The 26085-nt window shown below is 52.1% G+C and overlaps 1 protein-coding gene across 1 annotated transcript in view; it reads right to left on the reverse strand.

The window, feature by feature from the left end:
* The window catches only part of LOC306656739 (collagen alpha-3(VI) chain-like), a 103272-nt gene extending 98327 nt beyond the window's left edge, over positions 1-4945 (reverse strand). The window contains 1 exon segment of the mRNA XM_079132299.1: positions 4672-4945. The gene's annotated coding sequence lies outside the window, so the exon portion shown is untranslated.
* Between the last annotated feature and the right edge of the window lie 21140 nt (positions 4946-26085).

Consider the following 26085-nt stretch of genomic DNA (forward strand, 5'->3'; position numbering starts at 1 on the left):
TGGTTTCCCTTGAGAACTGAGTCATCTCCAGCTGCTGTTCAAGTTTTAATTTTCAAGTTAAACTGACCCATGAGGTCTTCCATCCAGAGGCCAATTCCCGATGCACCAGTCTGCAGCAGTGGGCTGTGTGGCACACACCAGGGATCTCACAGAAGTAGCTCCCATTGAAGTTTTTCCACACTCCCAACTCTCCAGTGTTTCTCTGCACTCCATGAGCCTGGAACTTCAGGAGAACGGCGGGATTGTGCTCTGCTGAACGCAGCAGATCCCTACGAGACTGCTTGCCTGTGGGAGGGGGTTTGGCAGGACTCTTCGTATTTGTTTCATTTTTTCTCTTTTTTCTTTCCAGATTTTTTTTTTTAAACAACAGTTACTCCTCTGCTCAATCAACTTAAAAGATGTTGGTCCAAAGAAAAACTGGTCAATGCAAGGATACCTTTCTCCGTGGATACTGAAAAACATACTTTTAAAGACCTACCAGCTTCAGTGAACCAGTTCTGGATGTCTGCTTGGGGGCCGACATCAGACAGGTGCAGAGCACTCAGGAGATGCGGGTTTTGCTTCTGCTACTCACACTGGGTCTGAGACCAGTCATGTACCTTGCCTAGAGTGCCAATGGAGGGAGGAAACACCCAACAAGACCATTGCTTTTCAGTATTTCAAATAACCAAGCAGAGATCAACCAATCTGAGAGGCAAGGGCTACATCTCGGGCATCTTTGCTCCCTCCTCTGATCTCAAAGCTAGTGCCCTGGAAGCCAACGCATCTTATTAAGCCAAATAACTATGAGAACACACAGACCAACGTGAGGCACGTTGCCTTGCTCTAAGCTGGAATTCTGTGCCTCAGGTTCCTAAAGCAGTCATCTCAAGCTAAAGTCATAAGTCTGAGATTCGGTAATGTATCTTTTAATTAGCAAAGACTTTGAATGGGGACGTTCATAATAATAGCTTGTGTGATTTTCTTAAAAATATGTTAAAATCACTTGTCCATTTGGGAAATGGCAAAAGGCAGGTAAGGAATACTTAGGAATTTCGGGACCGGCTAATTTTAATATCTCTTTCAGTGTTAAACTTTGTAATAGTTCTACCTGGAAACAGCATGAATATGCAAATACACTTTGGTTCCCAAGCCCCAGCTGCTCACTTAAACTTTTGTAACGAGATATGAGTGGAATGCTTCCCTTAAACATTCTCCTTGTGCCCCAGTAGCACAGAGGACCTCCTTCCAAGACCACTCACCTATCCACTCGTGCATAGATAGGTGAAAAACAAAAGCAAAATTCTGAAAGAGATCATGAACAGTCACATTTATGACATATTGAAACGGGTTCTACGTCATTCTTAAACCTACCCACAAGCTCTGCAGGGGTGTGAATCAACTGACTCCCTGCACAGCCCCACCCTGAGAAACTCCGTGCACCAGCAGATTTTTCTGGCATGTAGAGGAATACACCGCCCTCTAGAGGAAGGAAATCAAACTACATCTTCAGACCGGGCCGTTCTGTGCCTACTCAAAACTTCATCTCCTCCCCAGAACAGACCTGGGAGACCAGAATGTTTTGCAAATTACATTTTTAAAAATTAACGTAATGAATTCCTGACGAGAGATCCTCTTTACAAAATTAGGACCTTTTGGCGCCCACTCAGGATAAGCTACTCATCACCACTATTTCGAAGCGGCAAGCATGTCTTTTATTTAAAGTGTAGCTTTGTCTCTTAGGATTTTTTACAGTGGAAAGAGGAAAACTTTATCTGCAAACCAGGGAATGCAAAGAACCCTCCTTGTTGAGTTTACAGCTGTCCAAGTTGACAGAAACCTCGCGAAGCTCCCTTGCTTTAAAATTTAAATCCTTTTGGGCTTTCATTTCCTTCGCTACTAATAGAATTTTTAAATGTCAGGTCACTCCTCAAATCATCAACTATTTATTCCACAGCGGTGTGTTTTTACTGCCTGCTTGCCGCAGACAGGACACCATGTAAAGTTTACTCCCGTAGGACAGTGTGGGAAAGCCGCCGGGACACAATGTCCCATTCAGACGGGGACACTACCTGCCAGTCTTCCCCAGGAGATACCACATTCCCAGCTTCTTCTACAAAGAAGTGCCAACTAATTTTCAAATAAAATTTTTGCTGAAGTTGTATGCTTGCAAGAAAGTCTCAAGCAACAGAATCAGTGAATTGCTGAAGCATTTTTAATCATAAATGTGGAATTTCACAACAAAAGCCATGCAGGGACACAACCCACAACAGCTGCACTTCACCCGAGCTACCTATACACTTAGAGGCAGCGAGGAAACAAGCCAAGCCCCAGTGGCAAAAGCTCTCCACCAACTTCCAAAGAGGAAGAAAGTCTCATATCAAGCTAGCTTTAAGCTCCACGACCAGAACCAGATCAAGATGATTTGTCTGAACCACAGATCAATAATCAACAGGCAACTGAGCAGAGGAGCTTCTTCCTGCTTTACCATAAGTGATTACTAAGTTCTAGCATAAGAACTCAAAAAAGGCACATGGATAAGTCAGGGAGATGCATGGAAATAGAGCAAAATGTAGAAGTAAGAACAATGCTTCCTCAGGTGCTTGCCCCTTCTCAAAAGTATCATTAAGACTCCGGGCTTGGGTGCTGACCCGGAGCCCCTCACCTGAGGGCCTCCGGGGGTGGGGCAGGGCATGCAGGAAGGCATTCTGGGGCATCCCCCGCGCCTCCCAGGAAGGTGGTGTGGCCACACCCTCCAATTCCCAGATAGGAAAAGTCCCCGAGGGCCACCTACAGCACCCCGCCAGGCGTGGTGTCCTACCCAGCTCCTCCTCCCCACCCAAAGGCCACTTCGTGGCCGTTCACTGCCATGAGTGAGGAAGAGAGAAACACTTGCGGTCACCAAAGCCCGTGCCTAGACAAGTCTCCCCCTTACCTTGAATGTCTAAGAGAAATCCCCCACCTCGCACTCCCAGGCCTTCGCGCCCAGCAGCAAGCCCATCCCAGAATGGAGCGAACTTCCGGCCCCACCTAGAGGTGGCCTGAATGAGAGACCCCACGGGGTATTCCGGGCCGGGCCTCCACCCCCGCAGCCCACCATGCTTCTCTCTCCATTAGCCGGCAGACCCTTAGGGAGCCTGAGAGAATGCAGGACAGGAGGAATTCTCTTGGGAACCCATAAGGCAGCACCTTCCAAATCTGGACCCGCGCCAGGTTGGGATCCTGCCGCTGGGCCCACTGACCCCTCTGCTCCTGCCATCGTAGTGGAAGCTGCGCCTGGCCCAGCAGTGTGGTCTGGACCCAGGAGTCATTCAGCATCTCTGCAGCCAGCAAATGATGCCTCAGCTGCTACCAACCTAGAAGCTCTTCCACTGCCTTTTGCCCAGCAAAGAACTTGGAAGTTCCAATAATACCAACAATGGCCGAGCCACCCGTTTTCAGTATCACTGTGGTTAAGAGCAGTATCATGTTGATTTCAAAGTCACTTCTGTTCAGCTTTTTGCATATGAAGAACAGGTCCTCTGGGAAGTTGGGGTTGTCCATTCACATGCGCCCTGAGCACCCCTGAGACTCTGAGACCCTGTGGTTCTCAGCAGGCTCAGCTGTGGACTGGGAGAGAAGTTAGTTGGCCTGGACCATCCTTCATTACCCTGGGTGCAGACTCCCCAGACTCACAGCGGGTTGTTCTTGGGGTCCAGGCCAGTCCGTGAATTTACCCCGAGCTTGCTGATTTTTCACAGTGAAATTCCAATTTTTCTTTAATGCCTCCCCCACACTTCACAGGGTCCTCTCTGTGACCCCACCCCTGCCCCAGTAAAAGTGGATTTTCTAACATAGAACTGGGTCCCCACACAGGCTGGCCCCCATCAGTGAACAGTTGCATACTCAGTGAGAGAGGGTCGGCACCCCACCTGGCATCTTTCCCACCAGGGGACAGCACTCGGGCCTCCCAGCTTGGCGTGGGCCTCACATCTGGACATCACAGGCCAGCCCTTGGCCCCAGGAGCCCACCTTATCCACTCAGCCTGGTGCACAAGCACTAAATTCCTTCTCCTCCTCTACCCCAGCAGCTCCCTTAAGCAACCCCAAAGGACGAAATCTTACACTGACTTCAGATTCCTGAAAAGATGAATCCCTGATGGTCGTGACAGAGTACTGTGGACTGGCCCTGCGCCTGGGCACCAGGGTCACCCCAATCTTGTAAAGATCCTTCCCATGGATGGCCCAGAGCAAAAGGCCTGCTGGGCACACCCTGACCTGGTGTCACCCTCAGAGAGCCCAGAGGAAATCCCCCGAAGGATCTGCTCAACAGGTAGCTCTGCGATCCCCAGCAAGATAGTTCTGCAAACAAAGCAGATCCAGCTGGGCTCGGGAAGGTGGAGAGACCTCCAAATAAATCGTGAGCCGAGAAGCCTGCAGCGAGGGACCCTCAGGGTGCGTGGACAGCCCCCAGTTGCACGCTGGAAGGGAAGCTGTGGTTCTCCCAGGCAACCCACGGCTTTCCCCACGTTAGGAAAACCCAGTTGCCACTAAGTGAAAAAGAAAGATCAGCAGAACCTTCCAGAGATCTTACACAGGGATGGAAAGCCAATGAACAGAGTGAGTGTGAGCCACAGAAGCACCTCGAAGCAGCCACCTCCCGTTTAAAAAGCCTTTTCCCTCTACCCACAGACGCGGGGAAATGGCACTCACCCTGAGGAGGCCCGGTGACGCGTCCTGCTTCTAGAGTCAGTTTACGTCTGGCCAGAAGGCATAGCTTCACACCCGCTGCCTCTCCCTGCTTTTCTCGGCCTTTCTCCACTGAAGGGGACTCCGGGAGCAGAGGAGGCCGATTCTCCCCGCAGAGCCTGCAGGAGGCTGGAGCCCAGAGAGCTGACTGGCCTTTGGTGGAAGACTGAGCTCCAAACTGGACGGGGTCCAGGGGTACAGTCAGGCTCCCTCCAGCTCCTCCTCCTCCTCCTCCTCCTTCCTCCCGACCCCTCCTCTCCCCCTCCTCACTGCAGAACTGACCCAACTGTAAATGAAAACCAGACTCCAGGCTCTGTTGCTTCTGGCCTCTCTTGCAAGCTGATGTCACCCTCTGAACGCTGTGCTCGCCCTAAAAGCGTTTAGTTGGACTCCTGCAAACCCCAGCTCTTAAAAAAAAAAAAAATGACCACTTCTACCCACCACCTTTTGGGCCCAACCCCTGGTGGCAAAAAGAATGAATTTTGGAATTTCTTCGTGGGTCTCCATGGTTTTCCTGCAATGTTTTCCAACACCATCTGGACGGAAAACAGGAAATGCAACCCCCCACCCTCACCACACCCTCCTGTCTCTTCTTGAAGTTTCTGAATTGAGACTTCTCCTAATAATCTCCCCTTTCAAATATAAAAACTGGCAACTAAAACCGTCTCCGTTTTCTGCTGACCAAAGCTCTGTTTGCCAGTGAAAAGACAAAATAGGAAACTACATTTTTTAATAAGCTCTATATATAATGATCCTGATTGTAAGGCTGGCCGCACTTGGGCACACACACCAGGGAAGTGAAACTCTTGAGCGAGAACTGGAGTTCCCGCAAAGCTCTGCACCATTCAAACCACTTTAATATCCCTAGGAAGTTCCTTGATCATGAATATCAGCAATCCTATCCTTCTTAATAGACACGTGCCTTCTTCCAGAGGTGGAATTATGGCCCCATTTTACAGATGAGAAAAGCAATATGCAGACTGGGTAAGTGACATCATCAAGGTCCCTGGGGTGAGCAGCAGAGCTCAGACCAGAGCCCTGGCCTTGAACAGCCCCAAACGTCTCACTTTGCCACATGAAAATTCAGTTGAAAGAGCTGAAAGACGTTTTTGACTTTGAGGTCCTTCCAAAGTCAAGTTTGAAGAGTAAAGAAGTCATTCCTCCTTCCCATAGGCTATCTTTGCCCAGTTTAGGGAAGAGGGAGAGACAGCACCCAAGAGTGGCCACTCCTCCCGCAGCCCCAGGGCTTCCCACTCACACACAAAGGGACCCGCCCCACTCTACTCCCCAGAGTCCATTTGCAGAATGTCAGGGTGGGTAGCCGGAATGGAGACCTGGACTGTGGGGTTCCCCCGCCCCCCACCTTTAGGCTTCAGGAATGGAAACACACTCCCATGTGACATGTGGAGGGGCCCCAGGAAGGGGTTCATTGGTGCTCCCACAGAGTGCTCCCTCCACCATGCAGACCGGGGACGGCCCCTCCGGAGTGCCTGGACACCGCTCCCCTTCCATGGCTGGGGTCTGCGTGCTCAGCTCCAGAGGGAGCAGTTTCTGTCCGGCACAGCGCACGATGCAAGGAAGACAACTCCTAAGCACAACTTGTGTCCCGCGCCGCTCAGCTCACTGAGCTTAAATGAGCCAGCATGTCGTACCTGCTCCCATCCATCTTCCTTTGCTCAAGTGCAAATACAACTTTCTCTTTTCAAAATTGCCAAGTCCTTGGTGCTGGAAATCATTGTCATTTAGGTGGCGAGGGCAATAAGTCATTTAGAACAAGGTTAAAGACATAAGCACCCCTGCTCACTAAGGAGTTGAGCTCTTTAACATTTGCAACCACATTCTATACCCTCTCCAACACTTCTGGAAACTAGTGGCAGATCTTCCTTGTGCCAACTAGAAGAATGTTGGTTCCTCTGGTTTTCTCACTTAATCACCAGTATTTGAGATTCTCACTGATATTTCCAGTTTCTTTCGGCTACCTAGTCCCAGGAGGAAAATACCTCGAAGTCAGCTCTGGTCTAGACATCAAGAGCCCCTGGGTCTGGGCCTGGCCACCTGAGGGAGCTCACAGGTCACCTGAATCACCTCACAGGTCACCTGAGGGACCTCACAGGCCAACTGAGTGAACTCACAGGTCACCTGAGGAGCCTCACAGGCCACCTGAGGGACCTCATAGACCCACTGAGGGAGCTCAAAGGCCCTCTGAGGCTCTCATAGGCCCCCTGAGGGAGCTCACAGGTCACCTGAGGGACCTCACAGATCATCTGAGGGACCTCATAGGCCAACTGAGTGAGCTCACAGTCCAACTGAGGGAGCTCAAAGGTCATCTGAGGAACCTCACAGGTCACCTGAGGGATCTCACAGACCCCCTGAGGGAGCTCACAGATCATCTGAGGGACTTCATAGGCCAACTGAGTGAGCTCATAGGCCCCCTGGGGCTCTCACAGGCCCCCTGAGGGACCTCACATGTCACCTGAGGAACCTCACAGGTCACCTGAGGGACCTCACAGACCCCCTGAGGGAGCTCACAGATCATCTGAGGGACTTCATAGGCCAACTGAGTGAGCTCATAGGCCCCCTGGGGCTCTCACAGGCCCCCTGAGGGACCTCACATGTCACCTGAGGAACCTCACAGGTCACCTGAGGGACCTCACAGACCCCCTGAGGGAGCTCACAGATCATCTGAGGGACTTCATAGGCCAACTGAGTGAGCTCACAGGCCCCCTGGGGCTCTCACAGGCCCCCTGAGGGAGCTCACAGGTCACCTGAGGAACCTCACAGTCCACCTGAGGGACCTCATAGGCCCACTGAGGGAGCTCAAAGGCCCTCTGAGGCTCTCATAAGCCCCGAGGGAGCTCACAGATCATCTGAGGGACCTCATAGGCCAACTGGGTGAGCTCACAGGTCACCTGAGGAGCCTCACAGGCCACCTGAGGAGCCTCACAGGCCACCTGAGGGACCTCACAGGCCCACTGAGGGAGCACAAAGGCCCTCTGAGGCTCTCACAGGCTGTCTGAAGGACTTTGTGGGGCACAGAACCTCTCAGTGCAGCTTCCCCTGTGTGCTGGGTTGAACTGGCCCTTGGCACCTCTTCTCCTGGCCTCCTATGACCTGTCCTCAACTGCACAAGTTAGAAAGTTAAGAAGTTCTTTTCCCAGGCTTGGGAAAAGCCTGCAGTCAGGGAACTGATGGGAATCCGGTGTCCCCACTCAGATGCTCTGCTGCAGAGTCTGAAAGGTGGACCTGAGACCCTGGTACATTTTCTCTACTTTGACTGGCCTTTGTCCTGTGGGCAGGTGGAGTGTGCAAGCACAACAGGTACCTTTCCCAATCCCTGTCACATGGGAGCCAGGCACAATGGCTCACACCTGTGCCCTTTCTGGGAGGTTGCCGTGGATGCTGGGAGACACTGGCGTGGCAGGCAGAATCCAGCATGGTGGCCTGAGTGGAGCCCTGGCCTAGTCCTCCCTTAGTGCAGGTGGGGCCTGAGCCTCGGCTCCAACTTACAGAATGTGACAAGGGCAGGGGAGTCTCCTTCCTTGATTAGGCTCCCTCACACCCCACACAACAAGAGTAGGGGAGAGGCACTCCAGGGATCTTTAATGTCACCTAAGACATGACTGGAGGGAAGGGTTTTTGCTGGTTGCTCTGGTCCGAGTGTTTGCACCCTTCCAAAATTCATGTACTAAAATTCTAACCCCGAAATGATGGTATTAGCATGAGGGGCCTGTGGGAAGTGATTGGATCATAAAAGAGAAAGGCCCCTTCCACCATGCGAGGACACAGTGAGGTGGCACTGTGAACCAGGAAGCTGGCCTCACCAGATGCCCAATCCACCTGTGCCGTGACCACAGACTTGCAGTCTCTGGAACTTCAGAGGGTGAGAAAGTTCCTGCTGTTTCTCAGCCACCAGGTTGTGGTGGTTTGTCACAGCAGCACAAATGGACTAAGACACTGGCTTTGAGGAGGAAAGTGGACATCCTGTGAGAAGACCACACAGCAAGGAAATATGGGTGCCTCCAGGAGCTGAGAGCAGTCCCTGAACAACAAGCAGGGACACAGAGACATCAATGCTACAACCACAAGCAACTGAACTCTGCCAATAGCTACAGGACCCTGAGAAGACCCCAGCTTCCAGAAAGGAAAGTAGCTCCAGCCCACACGCAGGTTTCAGACTCTGGAGCCCAAGTGAAGGACCCAGCTAAGCCAGGCCCAAATCCTTGACCCGCCTTCCAAAATGGGGCGGAGCTGTGATGTCCTGGGAATTACCCCTGGAGGCCCAGCTCAAGCCCACAGCTCCAGCCTCCCAGCCAGCTCCCAGTGACGAAGCCGGGGTGCTCGCAATAGCTAGGGGTGTCTCTTTCCTGGAAACCCTGACTACTCAGGTGCAACCCTCTGCTCCAAAGTTTCCTTCAGTTCTCACAAATCTATGAGATTTGCTCACAAATCTCACAAATCTATGAGATTTGTCTATGCTCACAAATCTCAGCTAGCAAAAAGAAATATCAGGGGCCCAGATGGCTTGTAGATATGGTGCTAAATGAGATCTTGTTCCACCGTGTGCAGGGCTCTCTATGCCTGGATGCCTCTTGCCTTGGAGCCTCTCCTAAAGCCAGTCTCTGTTGCTGTTCCTCTATTGTTGTGACCTTATTTTCAGTCTGAATCAAACTAGCATACACACAGTCAGTCCACCCAGACCCAGACTACTAAGATGAGCTGCAGCATCTCCTCTGGGCCTTAGAGAACGTGAAGGACCACACCCAAACAGAATTCGAATTCATTCTGCAAAGAAGGGTGAACTGATTGCTTCTCAAATACTGTCCGTTAATGCTAACTCAGCACAGTGAGTCCACGCTGATGGAGAGGGGAACGCAGACAGTGCCACTCAGTCCTCGTTGTGACCACCAAGTTGTAAATGGCATCTTGGTTGAATGGAGACCATGACCTCGTGGGAGCCTTGGGAAATGTTATTGGCAGACCACCTTGGGAATAAGGAATTGAAAGAATCACAACCAGCTCATGAGAAGAAGCTTCTGGAAGTCCACATGAGTTAGGCCCTTTTCCACTTTACATCTTTAATAATGCTGCCCCAGGTCCTTCGTTACCACCACCACCAGCCCCATTGCCATATTAACCCAAATCCCATGAGAAGCACTGGTAACGTTAACGGAGTTGATGAGAGACAAATATCCACCATCGTGACCTTTGTCACAGTTCAGGGATATGTGATTTGGGGACCTGAGGCTCTGAGTTCATGATCCCTTCCTAAATACAGGGTGACGTCTCTACTGCTGGCATTGAAAGGCCTTCTCCAGGCACAGTCACTCCTAACTCAGTCCCAGGGACGTTGCTTGCCACCTGAGGCACCTCCCTGACAGCTCCAACGGGTTTGGCAGACAACAAGCAGAAGTGGAGTCCACAGCACAGCAGGACGAAGGAGGATGCAGCCCAGTGGTAGAGCACCTGCCCAGCATGTGCAAAACCCCGGGCTCGATCCCCAGCACTGAGGCCACCACACAGTGTCCTAGCAGGTCTGCGTGCACAGTGATCCAAGCGAATCTGCTTGGAGTTGTAGGCCTCCCCAAGCAGCAGGGTGGAAAGTTGGCTGGCTGGCTGGGAATGAGGCCCCGGTGCCTTTCTTACTACTAACCAACTCAGGTCTCGGGCATGCCAGCAAGGCTTGTGACTCAATATCCGCATGCACAGAGTGAGATGAAGCTGGGCTCCATGACACCAGGACAGCCCAGCATCACCCCCACTGCCGAGGATCTGGCTGCCTCGACCTCACGCCTCACTCCTCCTGTCTCTGCTCCACTCTGTGCACTTCTGACTCTGCACCTCTGGACTGAGGGACAAGGGCAGAGGATACAGTGGGCCAGCTGCCCCTCTCCTGCTCCCTAAGCACTTTGCACATACTTGTAGGTGCAAATCTTTCTCCAGTCTATTCTCCTGCACAAATAATGCTGGACTTTTCAACTTCTGAGAGAACCATCGAACAGCATCCCACCTCAAACTACTAGAGCCCAGCAGGCCGTGAGCAAAAACCAGGTGCCAGCATGAAGGGATGTCTGCTAGGTCACACACTTGGACCAGCTTCCCTTATTTTGAGAAACGTCCTTTGCCTACTTTCATCAAGGTCTCAAAGGAGAGCTGCCGTCTTCCTGCAGATCCTTCCAGCACCCCTCCACCAGGCGATCCAGGAATGGACACATGTCAGGAGCTATCGGTCAGAGCCCTCCCCCCAGCTTCCATCCTGCCCCCTGAGCCAACCTTGGACGCTCTCCGATGTAGGAGCAGGAGCTGCCATATCTGCCCCTCAAGGAGGAGGCCAGCCAGAGAAATGAAGCCGGGAGAGAGACAGAGAGAAGGTACTCTTGCCTTCCCGGTCCAAACACCCTGGTGACCAAGTCTGCCCCGGAGTCTGGTCCTACTGGTCCCATCCAACTCTGCCTTCAGTCATGTGAGCCAAAACCCATTCATTTTCTTCACTGATTCAAGTTAGGTTCCCGACACCGTGAGCAGAGTGCTGACTGACACCTGACTAACGCTGCTTAAAGGCCACACTTCAAATACGTCCTGAGCTGGCAGGTCAATCCAGCCATCATGAAAATGCCCGCCGTCGTTCTATGATTCTCCTGCTACAGCAAATAGGATCCTCATAGCCATTTCCCTTCGTTTTTCTTAAAACTATTTTTCTAATCAAAACAGACAGGAAGTGAAGTCTTTGTCACTGAGTGACGTGAAAGCCTGAAATGTAAACTTTAACCAAAGCATCAAACCAGCAATACAGAGTGAGGTCTTGGGAGTGGCAAGGTGAATCTTTGACTTCAAGTACTGTTCAGAGTCTTCTCTGAACAATGTGCATTCTTGGAAAGAAAAGCCTAACAAGGAATTCTATATTTGTCTTGAGTCAGTGACTTTGGGGGACATATTAACCCCTCCCTCCATTTGGGGAGGATGAGATGACTGCACTAAGTTAGAAGAAATACGTCAGCACTAAGCTGGCCCTAGGAAAATTGGTGTAAAACTGCCCTGTTAAAAATATAGCATTCTTCCTAGAATTCTGTGAGCTATAAATGGTGCTCAGCTGATTAATTTTAAGGATGTGGAACCCAAATGTGAGAAGAGCCAAGAAACTTTTTGCAGTTGATTGGAATTCAAAAATTTTAGCAAGGAGATGTTTGGATATATAATTATAGGACTGTACTGAAGTTCCAGCTTGACTCTTTTATTTAGCTTGAAATATAAATTTCCATTTGTAAAGGATGGGTGGACCAGTTCTTTCGTTCGCAATCTTAGCTTTGGGATTGATTTTCTTTAGCCCGAAGTCAGACATCGACTCATTTTAGCCTCAAAGTTCTCTCGGTTCCTTCATCCCTCCACCGATTCACCCAGTGTGCACTGAGGGCCATTGTGTGGAGAAGAGCCGTCTGGGAAGCAGAGGTGACGCCAGCAAGATGGCACGAGACTCTCCTCCAGGCCTCCGTGCGCTCCTGGGCAGGCAGGGCTGAGGAGGCCTAGGGGAAAGTCAGTGCATGTGCTCAGGGAGCCAGAGAGAGCGCCCCCACTTCCACTGGGAAAACTGAGGGGTTCCCTGAATTAAGGGGAAAACAGAAATTTAAGATGCAGAAATAAGAGGCAGTGTCCAGGCACTGGAGATTCTGATTATTTTTCAAGAGTGACCTGAGGCCACAATCACAAGGATTAATGGGGGATTTGAGTAGGCAGGAAACCCTAGATTAGCACCCCATAATTTCAAAACAAATGAACCCAGAGACATTGCAGGCACAGAAGGACAAGGGTGAGATTCTAAACGGACCAGGGCAGTGGAGGAAGGGCTAGGTCACATCGCTGCAGCCCCCTCGACTCACAGGAACCACCACAAACAGCAATCACATAACTCTGTGTGCTGTGCTGGGGTCGCCATAACAAAGCACCACACACAAGGAGGTCTAAACAAGAGGAACCTGTTCTCTCACTGTTCTGGAGGCTGGAGGTCTGAAATCAGGGTGTCAGCAGGCCCTGCACCTCTAACACCCAGAGAAGGTTTCTTCCTGCCCCCTTCTTCCCTGGTGGCTCCAGACATTCCAAGCTTGGGGCTCCCTCCTGCCAGTCTCTGCCTTCCTCCCAGCGGGATCTCTTCCTGCTTGTCTGTCTGCACCTGCCCCGAGTGACTCCAAGGTGTGCAGAATAGCAGCTCCCAGGCTGTGTCTGTCCTGGTGACTCCGTGGTATGCAGAACAGCAGCTTTCAGGCTGTGTCTGTCCTGGTGACTCCGTGGTATGCAGAACAGCAGCTCTCAGGCTGTGTCTGTCCTGGTGACTCCATGGTGTGCAGAGCCATTTCAAGCTGTGTCTAACCGTGGGGTACTCCATCCTATAAAGCAGTAGTTTGCCATGAGCCACTTCATGTTGAATATAGGCACTAAGGCAGTTTGTATACCACACCTTCTTTGTACACTTGTACAGCCACCATCTGTCCCATACCACCATAAGGAGGTGGCTCATGAATACCTTATACATGCCAATTTACCAAATTATATCAAGGAGCACCTGGACATGTGGGCATCCCAAATCACATCAGGAACACCAGACAAAAGAGCTTGTCAGCCTCACCACTTCCAATCTCCTTACTCAAGATTCAAAAAAAAAGGGCCCCAAGAATGGACACAGTCAAACCCTGACCTCATCACGGGTCAGTTATCACCAGCCTTGCCCAGGAATATCACCAAAGGAAAAATCTCCAATTTCCTATCCCTCTGGGCTCCAGTGGAGTGCAGTTTCTCCTGCTCATGAAGACCATACTTGGCTCATTACAAGCTGAAAGTCTGAAACGAGTGCCCATCTGCATCCTCTGGCGTGACAACTCTGTAGCACGGGCTGGTTAAAACCCTTACCTGACCGGGGCGCTGCCTCTGCACTCATCTCTCGCCCTGCCTGTGCTCCTGGCTCGGCATCCTGTAACCTTGCGGCCACCTTAACACTTTCTCAGTCTTTCTGTGACCTAGTAACGCCATTGTGTGAAGTATGTGTGACTTGAGTGTTACAGACTTTAGAAATTAAGGCTGGAATGAAAAGTCTTGTGTCTGCCCAGCTTATGACTATCAGATGACCCATGCGTACTCAGCGAATTGGAGCTGCTGAACGGGGTGTAGCCTGTCAATTTATTGTTATTCAATAAACTCTGACATTGCAGAAAGGCACAAAGTGTTTGCTCTATATCACTGGCACACCTTGCTCAAGACAGGGGCATATACAGAAGAAATCAGAAAGCCCATCGGACATTCTCCAACAGCAGCACCAGGGGCAAGGAGATGACCAAACAATGCCTTTGAGTGCCTGGAATATCCCCAGCTCCGCACTCAAGCAAATCTCCAGCAAAATGCAAAGGCAGAATGAAGAGTCAGTCAGGACCTTAGAAAATTACCAGCCAGTACGTTTGCCGGGAATCCACCAAACTGAGGGAGAAAACAGGCAAGAGGAGAACAGGACCCCGGGATCTGGGCGCCACGGGAAGGTGTAGAAACAGTGCTTCCCGGCAGATGGTGAAAGACAACAGCACCGTCAGGAAGGTCAAGGTCCAGGTCAGCAGGCCAGGACCAGAACAAGAGGGCAGGGCTTCCACGGGAGGCCCAGGAGCTCGGGAAACAGGTTAGAGTTGTGCTTGACGATGACTGCAAGGCGTCTGGGGAATCATGCAGAGTACAGACGAGCAGCAAAGCCCTGGAGAGGTCCTTGTTCACTCACAATGGTGGACACAGAGGTGTCACTGAACCAAAACTCGTGGCTCAGCTGAGGGGAGGGAGGGCCGACCTAAGACAGAAGAGCTCGGGTCCACAGAAGGACGTCAGAACACGTTCGTAAGTGAGGCAGGGCGGAAGAAGAGACGCATTCCCACAAGAGCTGGAGGCCAGCAACTGAAGAACAAGCTAGAAGACTGGAAGTGACTTGGGAAGGTGGGATGGGCGGATTTAGGTACATAAATATGAAAAAAAGGATCCCCTTTTGAAAAGGAAAACCAAATGTATGAAGATCAAATAATGGAGCTCCTGGTTTCACTGTAAGTGTTCAATTTTCCGGAGATGATTAAGGGTGGAGAATTGAAAGCGGGGGTCCCCAGTAACAGCATTCAGTTTATTTGTCCCAAAGCCCCACTTTTTGATTTGGAGAAATAGATTTTTTTGGCTTAAAATCTTTCAGGCATAAATTTATATATGCATGGCTGCTCCATTTTCATCTTTGAAGGGAAAAGAAAAGCCCAGCATGTTCTCCAAGTCCACAGCACACTTCAGGGCCGCCACAGAGGGCGACTGTGGGTGGCCGGGCAGGGTCACTGTCTGGATGTGGGCCCCAGGGCTTGCCTGGGGAGCTGCTACACGGAGAACGCTTTCTTCTCCTCAGCTCTTATGCCACAGCCGAGTCTCCGCCACGATGAGGACGGTGTTTTGACAAAAGATTCCAATCTCGTCACAGACAGCAGTGGAGCTGGTCAGCGCCGTGTGCATGCCGGGGTGGTGTGGGTGCTCACCAAGGAGACCCGTGACGCTGCAAGTCAGTCCTCGCATTGGCCTGCACACGCCACGACGCCCTCGAAACTTCTAATGTCACAATACCTACTTCTAATCAGTTCTAAATGAACTGCCATTTTATGTTCTCAGAAATTTTTTCTGCTTAGAAAAGTCCAAAAGACGGTTTCAATGATGGCTCCAAAACGTACCACACTTTTTCAGTGAAAGCCACCGCCGCTTTGCTGTCTTCAAATATTGGCACTGACCCTTCAAACAGCCCCAAAGAACGTGGCGTGTGGTGACCTCAGGAACATCTACATCCTGCCATTCTTTAACTCTGGACAAACCACAGTGACCAGAGGCAGGCCATGTCCAGGGCAGTGGTGCCAGCACACGGCACTCTGCAACGTCCAGCACTCCGGGCCCCACCTGCCAACAGGAGAGAGCCCCCGGGTGCTGGAGGCTGCGCTGTGGTCCCTGTGGCTCCCCGTCTTCCAGCAGGAGATGTGCAAGCCCTGATGCAGATTCTAATTCCCGCCCGTCAAGCCTGACAGCGCTGAGCGTGACGGGGAGCCAGGGAAGACAGGACCTGGACGGAAGGCACCGCCCACCTCCCCCCACCTCTAAACCAGCACCTCCAGGACAGGGGCTCTCCCCAGGCTGCAGCTGTGTAGGATGGAGCTGCCAGACGACCCACCACACTTCCCTGCCGCAGGAGGAAGAAGTGGATGCTCCACGTCAAAGCCATTGGGACTTATGGACAGCTTGTTGTCATGCAGAGCCGACTCCTGGTCAGGCTGGTGGGGTCACCAAACAGTTGTGCAAGATAATTCTCCAACCCAGGGGGCTTCTCCATCCACGTCTTTCTTTTCCACAAATGTGTCCAGTTTCCTGCTTCTCTGGGTCAAATCTCACTCTTATGTCTGCACCCCAGAGTCTCAAATTTTTGAAACTTCCAGCAAGAGCACCACGTACTGATAAAACGAGTCTGCACCGGCACCCGAGGCACCCCTGCCTCCACTGCGTGACAGTTCCCTGAAGAAACCTCACGTCATAGGAGCACTGCTCATTTACTTAATTTGTCATTTAAAAAAACATATATGTGGCCAAGAAAAGAGATAATGGAGAAATCTTCTGAAGCTGTGGATAAAATTAAAGGAGTTAAAAATAGAAGGAGATCAGAGAACTCCAAAGTCGCAGCCACCCCTGTGGGAGGGGAGGGGAGCAGGCCGAGGACCCCCGGCGGGCAGGCCAGGCCAAGCTAACCAGCTGCACTGCTGCAGGGATGGGCGTCGAGCTGAGCCCTGAGAGTTCCCAGGGTCAGGGGTCAAGGGATCACCGTCACCACTGCTTCTCAGACATCCGTGCCACAGCTCCGGGGAGTCAGGACGCAGCTGCTGAAAACCGTGGGGTGGCCCGTAGTGTGGAGGCCACCCCCCGCTTGACCTTCGAGATTGGTAGACAGTACCGAGCGACCCTCCCTCCACCCCTACCTGGCTGTGGAGGCATTGCTACCTTGGCTGTTTCGGGGCCGCTAGCCATAGCACGTGGTCCTTCCCAGACAGGTTACGCTGCTTTCTGTTCACCCCCTGGATGTGAGTTCCTCCCCTTACCCCTCCAAGGTGCCACCATCCCAGGCTCTAAAGTTTCTGTGTGACTGGGAGTCTCCTGCCTGCTCCAAGCGGCTCGGCAAGTGGCAAGACATCAGGCCTGCCTAGCGTCCAGTTGCTTCTGGGTTGGGCTTGGTTCTGGTGTTCCTCCCCAGCAATGCCAACCCTCTGCCCCAGGTGTCTCCCACCTCATCCTCATGGGCTCCGTCTCTGCATCACTGTGGAGGCCTGGTCTCTGGGAAGTGGGCCCCAAGGTCAGGAAGCCTCATTGGCTCCAGGCTCTGAGCACCCTGGGTCAGGGGTAACCCATCTCCCCCATAGAGCAACAACCGCCAGCACTGTGAGCTAGCCCAGTGCTACACCACCTCGTGCTTGGCATCACCCAGCCTCACCACAACGCCAGGAGATCTGCCCTCTGCCAGTGAGGAGCCCGTCTTCACCTTCTCATGGCAGGGGAGCTGAGCTCTGCAGGTGGCAGAGGCCTGCGCTTCCTCCCAGGGAGGGAAGAGGAAGAGAGACTTGGCACAGACAGAGGCCAGCCCTGAGGTGCTGGGCAGTCGGGTGGCACGGGAGGGCCACAGCTCCAGGCACCTTCCCCACCCTGCCCCCATGCCTAACCTTCTCAACCCCCTCCCCCCACCACACACTCACGTTGGCTAATATCACTCCTGCATGAGAACTGGAAAAAGAGCAAGGGTCCTCATTCCTACCATGAGCAAAGGTGCTGCCAACCAAAACCGCTCGTCTTAAAGCAGCTGGACATTGCCGGGTGGCGGAGGAGGTGGTGTACACTTAGCCTGCCTGTTTGAAGGACTGTTGCGGGCCTCGGCTTCCCAGTGTCTCCTGGAACCACTGGTGCATTGGGAGGACAGCCTCCTGCCACACCAGCCCGTGTGCATCCACCGACGTGGGTCACTGAGACAAGAAAAGACCAGGACTCTCCAGGCCACAGGGACATGGAGCCACAGAGCCCAAATGGAGCCCAAACCCCAGCCCTGCAAGTTCAGGCGTCCGTGACCTCATTTTCTGTGGTTCTCCCTGCAGGCTGCTCCATTCTCCTGCCCTGATCACTATGTTCAGCCTCAGATTGTGGACAGTCCTTCCTCTCTAGACCTTTGCCAGAAGGCCCGAGACAGTGAGACCTGTCTTTCACAGAGCCAGTCAACCTTGGTTGTTCCTCGTGCCATTTCATCCTCTAAGGGACTCAGAGTCCCGTCCCTGCATGCTCATGGGGAAGCAGCAGGTTTCCTTGCTGCCTGCAGCCACATCCATGATTAGAGCATCTCAAGTTTCTCTGCAGGCTCTCAGAAAGTCGCCTGGGATCACAAGTCTCAGGACGATGAGTGTGTGTGTAATTCAAGTCTGCTGTATGAAAGTTAAAGGCAGAATAAGCACAGGGTCAGCGGCAAAATTTTCTTCCCCACTAGTCCCAAAATAAGCATGTTTGTCCCCAGCTTAGTGGAAACTTCCAGCACAGGATGTTGAGCATCCATCCCTGCTGGACTCCGGGGATGCTGATGCCCTTAATCCACCCATGTCACAGAAGGGAGGTGCCCAAGCCAAGCAAGCCTACCCCTGGTGATCCCTCGCCCCAGCCCTGGCTCCCCACTCCTGTCTCCTCAGCATCTGACTGTCTCAGTGCTTCTCCATTGCCAGCCTTCTCTTATCCCTCAGGCTTAAGAAGACCAGGCTGTCTGAAACCTGGGTCTATATCAAGAAAGGAAACACTGACTTCATTGCAGAAATTGGTAAGTTGATTCCAAAATTCATAAGAATTTACAAGGGATCCCAAATAGCTTGAAAAAGTAGAGCAAAGCTAGAGGATTCACACTTCCTGGTTTCAAAACTTACAATAGAACAACAGCAGCCAAGGCAATGTGGGACTTGCCTTCTAAGAAACACATTGGATAATGGAATCCAACAGGGTCTAGAAAAAACCCTGACACTTGTGTTCAGCAAGGGTACCCAAACTATTCCATGATGAAAGAAGTCTTTCCAATCAATATTGCTGAGATGACTGGACATCCAAATGCAAAGAATGTCAAATATAGAAACTAACCCAAAATGAATCAAAGACCTAAGAGTAAAGGCTAAAACTCTAAGACTCTGAAGGAAAAAATGAAGGGTAGATCTTCACAATCTTAGATTAGCAACTAGAGAAAAAAGAGATAAGTTGAATTTCATCAATTTCAAAAAAGTGAGGAGAGACACGTAAAATGGGAGAAAATATTTGCACATCATAGATCTGATAAAGGATTTGTAGCTAGAATATATCATGAGCTTTTATCATTCAGTAAAAAGACAACCTGATTTAAGAACTGGGAAAAGTGCCAGAGGAAGATATGCAAATGGCCAATAAGTGCTTAAAAAGAAGCCCAACGTCACCAGCAATCGGGAAAAGGCAAATAAAAGCCACAGTGAGACACCATTGCCCCTTCACTGGATGACCCATGTGGCAAGTACCAGTGGGAACAGGAGAGCCGAACTTCTCACATACTGCCGGCAGGAATAGGAAATGGTGCAGCCATTCAAAAGGCAGTTTCCTCAAAAGGCTAAACAGAGACTTCCTAAATGTCTCAGCCATTTCTAAGTACACATCTACCCAAGAAAATGGAAGAGATATGTTCACACGAAAGCTTGTACACAAATGTTCCTAGAGGCATTAGTGACAAATTGCCGAGTGGGAACAACTCGGTGGCATGCCACCAGTGACGAGGAGGCACACAAAATGTGTAACAGCCCTGCAGCAGAACAGGTGCCAACTCACCACCTGCAGATGAACCCTGAAACCGCACACTCAGAAAGAAGCCAGAGACACAAGATCCCGTATGGTAAGAGGCCATCTACATGCAATGGCCGAGGCCACTCAGCAGGCGGGAAGATTAGCGATTGCTCAGAGCTGGGGCCGGGAGACAGGGGGACAAGGTGGGATGGGTGGGATCACAACAGGATGCAGCCTATCAACCAAAGGATGCAGAGGCACAGGGCAGGCGCAGGGTAGGGGCTATGACTGGCCCAGGAGGGACTTGAAGTGTGCACATGGCTCTCCTAGAGACTAGCCGTGGGGCTTTCGGTTGGTCACTCCATCTGAGCCCCAATTTTCTCTGCAATGAAATAACGGCCCACCTTTCTGGACTCAGGATGTCACAGAAATTGGTACAAAGCAGGAAGCAGAAGAGCTCCGCAGGCCACAGAACCTTCAAGCAGGTGCAACACAGGAAGAGCCTTGGAATTTCTTACTGGTCCTGCTTCCTTTGCCTGGAACACCCTCCCCCTTCTTTGCCCAGAATATTTTGCACAGTCACCTCCTTGGCATCCTGGACAGAGCAAATTCCCCAACCAGGGCTGCCAGCAGGTCTGTGCTGTATTCTCATGCGTGGCCCCTTCTGCATTGTGGGGAGACCCTGCACCCTCATGGACAGGACCTGAGCTCCTGCATCTCTGTGCCCATCCCCTGCTGATAAACAGAACCCTGGAGGGGTGACCCTGAGCGTTATGCCAGTTTGGGATCAAGAAGCCTCGGGAGTCTAAGACAGAAATGTGGGCTCCCTTCAGCGCCCGCCTGGGACCGGGAGGCCATCCACAGGTGGGTGGGGACAAGCCTGGGGAGATGACAGGGCACTGAGTAACTGCCCGCAGAGGCAAGCAGAGGAGGGGCAGCTTCCGTCCCACCCGGCCGCCACAGCCACAGACAGGAGGGGCAGGAGCACAGGGCTGGGCCAGTGAAGCATGCAGAAGTGAGCCCGGGACCGCCAGCGGCCACTCGCTGGAACTGGCACAGATGCGCCTTGTTCCAGCGGCCACCGCAGCCCTCCCTCCAGCGGTGAGGTGAACGACAGCCTCGGGGAGAGATGCCAGCAAGGGCGGCCACTGAGTCATGATTTATAAGCAACGGTGAAGTCCTTTTTCCACTGGCTGCAGTCAGAGTGGCCAAGACGCTGTAAACAGTGACGGTAACCACGAGTGAGTGAGCCCACCTCGAGGCCTCCACTCCTCTCGCGCCCTGGGCAGGCCGCCACCCTCACGCCTCACCTCCACGGCAGCAGCGCTCCCTGGAAGTGCCCAGGCAACACTGGAAGGACACAGGAGCCGCACAGTGAGTCTGCCTGCCCGCTCCTAGGAGGGGAGAGGGCTGTTTGCAGCCTGTTTCCTGGATAGACCCAGGAGGAGCAGGTAGGGAGGCCTGGGTCCTGCCCGCAGGACATCTAGGCAGCAACGTGGCTGGGGACCTGGCGGCCATATGGCAGCAGCAGCATGGCCTCCTTCATTCACCACTTGGCCGCTCACACGCCGAAGTCCTCCCTGAGAGGTACCACAGGGACAATGATACAAGGCACACACAATCACACGCGGTCCCCAGTGTGCAAAAAGGGCTTTGGGATTCTCAGGATCCTTTGTCCCTGTCACCTTCAAACCCCTGTAGAAAGGTGCCTGGTAATCATGCCCGTCCAGCCCACACGTTCAGCTCTGGAACACAGAACAAACCCCAGAAGCGTCCCCTGGGAGGACTGTCCAGGCTAGGCTCAGAGCTGCTGTGACAGGCCACAGCTCTGCCCGTGGTCACGACCAAAGCTCTTCAGACACACCGCTGGCTGCCACCAGACCTGGGGTCCCTTTCAGGTCAGGAGAGCCCGTCTCCAAGCTGCTGCAGGTGCTTCTGGCAAAGGCTCACACCTGCAGCCTCCCTGTGGAAGATGGTCTGGAGCAACAAGAGCCACCTTCCCAGAAGAGCCAGGAAGCTCTGTCCCCTCCAGAGGGGGCCAAAGGCAAGGTGGCCGAGGGCTCCAAGGCTCCTGAGCTGCGCACCAGGGAGGCCACAGCACTTCTGCCCATCCTCACCTGCAGCCCACTCCCCTACCGAGCTCTCCCAGGTCAGCGGGCTGAACACCCAGGGTGCCTGAAGATGCCAGTAATTGCAGGTGCCCAGCCCTAAGCTACCTACCAGACATGCCATCCCCACTGGCTGAGCCTTCAGGAGACCCTGTCAGACCCGGTCAAGTTCTTACCTTTCCTGTTCAGCATGATCATCGTGGGTTGTCTTATCCAGGATCCGGGATTGAAAGGTCCCTCTCAGGAAGACGGGTTGAAGAGCTGAAGGAGCCCACAAAATTAAATGAACAACTGAGCAGGCCTTTGCCAAAGGATCTGAGCAGAGCAGGGACTGTCCCAAGGCTAGGGACTGCCCCGGGCACCACCTGAGGCCTCCCTAGAAGCGCAGGCTCCCCACCATCCCACTCCACCTCCCCACCCTGCTTCAGCCAGGCAGTCTGATGGGCCACGAGAGGCTTCCTGGGAAGGAGACACCTGTGCTGTCTGAGGGACGCCGAGTCCTCCGAGAGGGGAGGCAGTCAGGGGCGCCCCGGCAGAGGGGCCCCTGTGAGCGGAGGTGTGGCCCTGGAGTAAGGAGAGCCCGGAGCCATGTGGTGGCTGCGGGGAAACTCGGTGCAGCTGGGACAGCAGGCTGGTTGCAGGTCCTCACTGAGACAGAACTGGCGGCAGGGGCTGGTGACGCCCGTGACGGACACGCGGCTGCGTAGCCACACTTGTAGGGCTAGAGGCCCCTGTGGGCGGGCCCATGCCTCCAGCCGTCTCTCCTCTGCCCGGGATCCCCCTGCACCACCCTGGGAGGTAATGAATGAAGCCCTGCACGTAGCATGGGGCCACTGGGACTTCACGGGTCTTCATAAGCCTGAGTGCCTTCTAGAAACTTCCCTCACTCCCCTCCGTCCACCCTAATGTACCCAGGGGTGAAATGGAGATTGACACAGGGCGGGCTGCTTTCCTGCATGAGCGAGAGACTCCCATCCCTAGGGCAAGTGCCCTGCGGCCGCATGCTAAGGCCAGTGGGGCCCACCCTGAGGAACAGTGCTGCAGACCATCCTTCCCTGGTCCCCCAGAGGGAGTGGGGTGCCTCCGCCTCTGGAGGGTGCCACCCAGGCAGTGAGGAGAGCTGGGGCAGTCCCTCAGATGCCCCAGAGTGCGCTCCACAGCTGCCATGGAGTCATGAGTTCTTAAACATCTTCTGGCATTTAATATTAGCCAGGGCAGGCCAGGCGCTGACGGCACAAGGGAGCCACACACGTGGCCCTGGCCCTGGTGGAAGTTAGAACCAAATGCAGGGATGGACAAAGAAGGTGCAGGTGTAGCGCGTGGGTTCTTTTCTCCTACGCCCGTTTTAGGTCGGCAACACCTAGAATGATTGGAAGTGACCTGCACAGCAGTCTGCTATGGAAACGTAATGCCCATGTCCAGATAAAACACGAGGACGGCCTTAGAAAGGGAGGAGACAGGCGGGGGCGGGGGGCGGCCTCATTCAGGGACTACTCCTCTGTGCCTTCAGCCAAGGCCGCCCTGCCCAGGGTGGCTTAGTGTTGAAAGAGGAGGGGACAAAGCCTGCAGGCTTCCAGTCACTTTCAGCCCGGCACATCTGGCAACTTGAGACTCCCTCTCCTCTCGTGCTGGGACAGACACAGGCCAGGCTCCCACCTGGAGAACACACTGCCCTAGACAGTCCAGCTGCCCACCTGGCAATCCTATCAGGAGAAGCTTTTTTAATGGGTAGTTCACTAAAAAGTATCCAGAAGAGCATGGAACCAAAACAGAACGGGTGGGTAGCGTGGTCAGTCCACTCAGTCTGCCCTGGGCAGGCGTGAGTGGTCAGACAAATGCACTTTTTAAAAACTTACTTTCAATATCCCAAACCGATAAGAGAAATATAAAATGTCATGGTAAGCTCCTGTCTTCCAGTTCTTCAGGATGGGAGGTTTCAGGGGCACCTCAGGACAGGTGCACTCCTGCGGCCCCCCAGGCTCCTCAGATAGAAGGACTCCGCGGCTTCCCTGTGGAGATGCGTTCCTTGCCATGTTCTCAGCCCCAGCTCAGGGCCAACCTGCAAAAAGGTGTACAGAAGGCCACTGTCCACAGACACTTCCAGACAAGCGTTTTCTCTCAGGCGCCATGTGAGAATCTTTCTGTAACTAGCTTTCAGAACATCAGCTCTCCCATTCAGAGCCCATCATGTGACATTTTGTCCAGCTAACGTCTCTTCTTCTCTTATTTTAATGACTGTTTGAAAGAAGTGTGTATGTGTTTAAAGGAATCTCAAGTCACTTTAGAGTCTGGGTTGAGAAGTCGGCTGCTATCCGTATTGGTCTCCCCCCATATGTAATCTGATGCTTTTCTCTCGCGGCCTTCAAAATCCTATCTTTATTTTGGATGTTAGGCATTTTCATTATAATGTGCCTTGGTGTGGATCTGTTGTGATTCTGTGCACTTGGTGTTCTGTAAGCCTCTTGTATTTGATTTTCCATTTCATTCTTCAGGTTTGGGAAATTTTCTGATATTATTTCATTGAATAGGTTGTTCATTCCTTTGGTTTGTATCCTCAATCCCAATACTTCTTAAATTTGGTCTTTTCATGATGTCCCATAGTTCTTGGAGATTCTGCTCATGATTTCTTACCATCTTCTCTGTTTGGGTGACTTTATTTTCAAGATTAAATATTTTGTCTTCATGGTCTGAAGTTCTGTCTTCCAAGTGGTCTAGTCTTCTGGTGATGCTTTCCATTGAGTTTTTTATTTGGTTTATTGTCTCCTTCATTTCAAGGATTTCGGTTTGGTTTTTTTTTGTTGTTGTTTTGTTTTGTTTTTGGTTTTTTTTGAGAATCTCTATCTCTTTGTTGAAATGAACTTTTGCTTCCTGCACTTGCTCTTTCAGCTTATTGGTATTATCATTCATTGCCTGCATTTGTTCTCTAATCTCATCCTTTGCTTCACGAATCATCTTAATCATGTATAATCTGAAGTCCTTTTCTGATATTTCTTCTAACATACTGTCATTGGATTCTATTACTATAGAATCTAGATTTGATTGGATCATTTTCTTCCCTTGTTTTTTCATGTTGTTCATGTATCTTCCCCTCTAGCTGCAGATCTGGGGTATTACAGATTTCCCCCTATAGGCTTATAGTGGCCCTATAGGTTTCCAAAACCCTTTCTTTAAGGGGAGATCAATATTAGCAGTGCCCAAATCAGACACTATGCAATCCTAGACCAAATAGCCTCTATGGGGACAATAACATCATGTAAATAAGGGAGAAAGCGACTCTGAGGGAACAGGTAAACAGAAAGAAAAGAAAGCAAGAAACGTAAAGAAATAAAAACTTAAAATTTTTTTTAAAAAAGGAGAAAAAAGAAAATCTACTGTATAATAGTCATATACTAATGAAACCTCCCAGTGTTCAGTAGCCTGATGCATGAGAAGTACCTGACAATGAGCTTCAAGCCTCTAGCAGGCGTCTCAGGATGGGATTTGCCCACCCGAAGATCGGAGCTATGGCTTCCAGGATTATCCAAGATGGCTGCTCTGGCTTCCAAATGTGTTGGCAAACGGGGAGCTGCAGCTCAGGGGTGGACATGGTCAGCTGGAGGTCCTGGAGACAGATGCAGTTGGTCCGGCAGTGGTCGTGGAGGTCGGGTGTGTTTGGTGTGGTTGTGGGATCCAGGAGGCTGGGTGCAATCAGTTGGTCTGGGGGTCCTGGCAGCAGGGAGCAGTCAGTTGATGTGAGGGCCCCAGAGGCAGGAAGTGATCGGTTGGGCTGAGGGATCCTGGAGACGGGGCTCAGTCAGTCCAGCCAGGGGTCCTACGGGGCCTGGCTGTTGTCTCAAAATGGCGGCAGCCATGTGTAATCAAACCTGCAGGTACTGTAACAGTGAACTTCCAGGCAGTAGCAGGCAGCTGGTTCTCCACTGGCGGTCTGCGGTCAATCTGCTGGCAGCTGTCGGATGATCAGGAGGTGAACCTCAAGCATTGGGTGATGGATAGGTGTAAGGCAGGCGATGGACAGGCGAGAGGCAGGCAAATGGCGGATGATAGACGCCTGACAGTGAGCAATCTGCTCTCAAAAAAGGCGTCGATATGCAGTACTGAGGCTGAGCTTAGCCAGCTATTTCCTCCTTTGGGTTACAGGATTAGCAGCAACTGCTTTTGGGAATAGTCCTCACCCACGCCCAGAGGTCTCTCAAGTCACTTTAGAAAAGAAAGTCCAACTATGACATATGCCTTAATCAATTAGCAATTTAATTAAGCACAGCATGTGGACACTCAGAATCCAGCTCTCAACTGCCTTTTCTGAGTGCTTCCTCTCTGAGGGGCTGCGATAGGTACCTCATAGCTTTCTGGAACCCGGGGGGTTCAGGGACACATCTAGGGTCTGACGTTCAGAGCTGGCCATGTCCTAACTCCCTTCCCCACAGCTTGGATA

Source organism: Sciurus vulgaris (genome assembly GCF_902686455.1).
Source record: "Sciurus vulgaris genome assembly, chromosome: 3".
Lineage (NCBI taxonomy): Eukaryota > Metazoa > Chordata > Mammalia > Rodentia > Sciuridae > Sciurus > Sciurus vulgaris.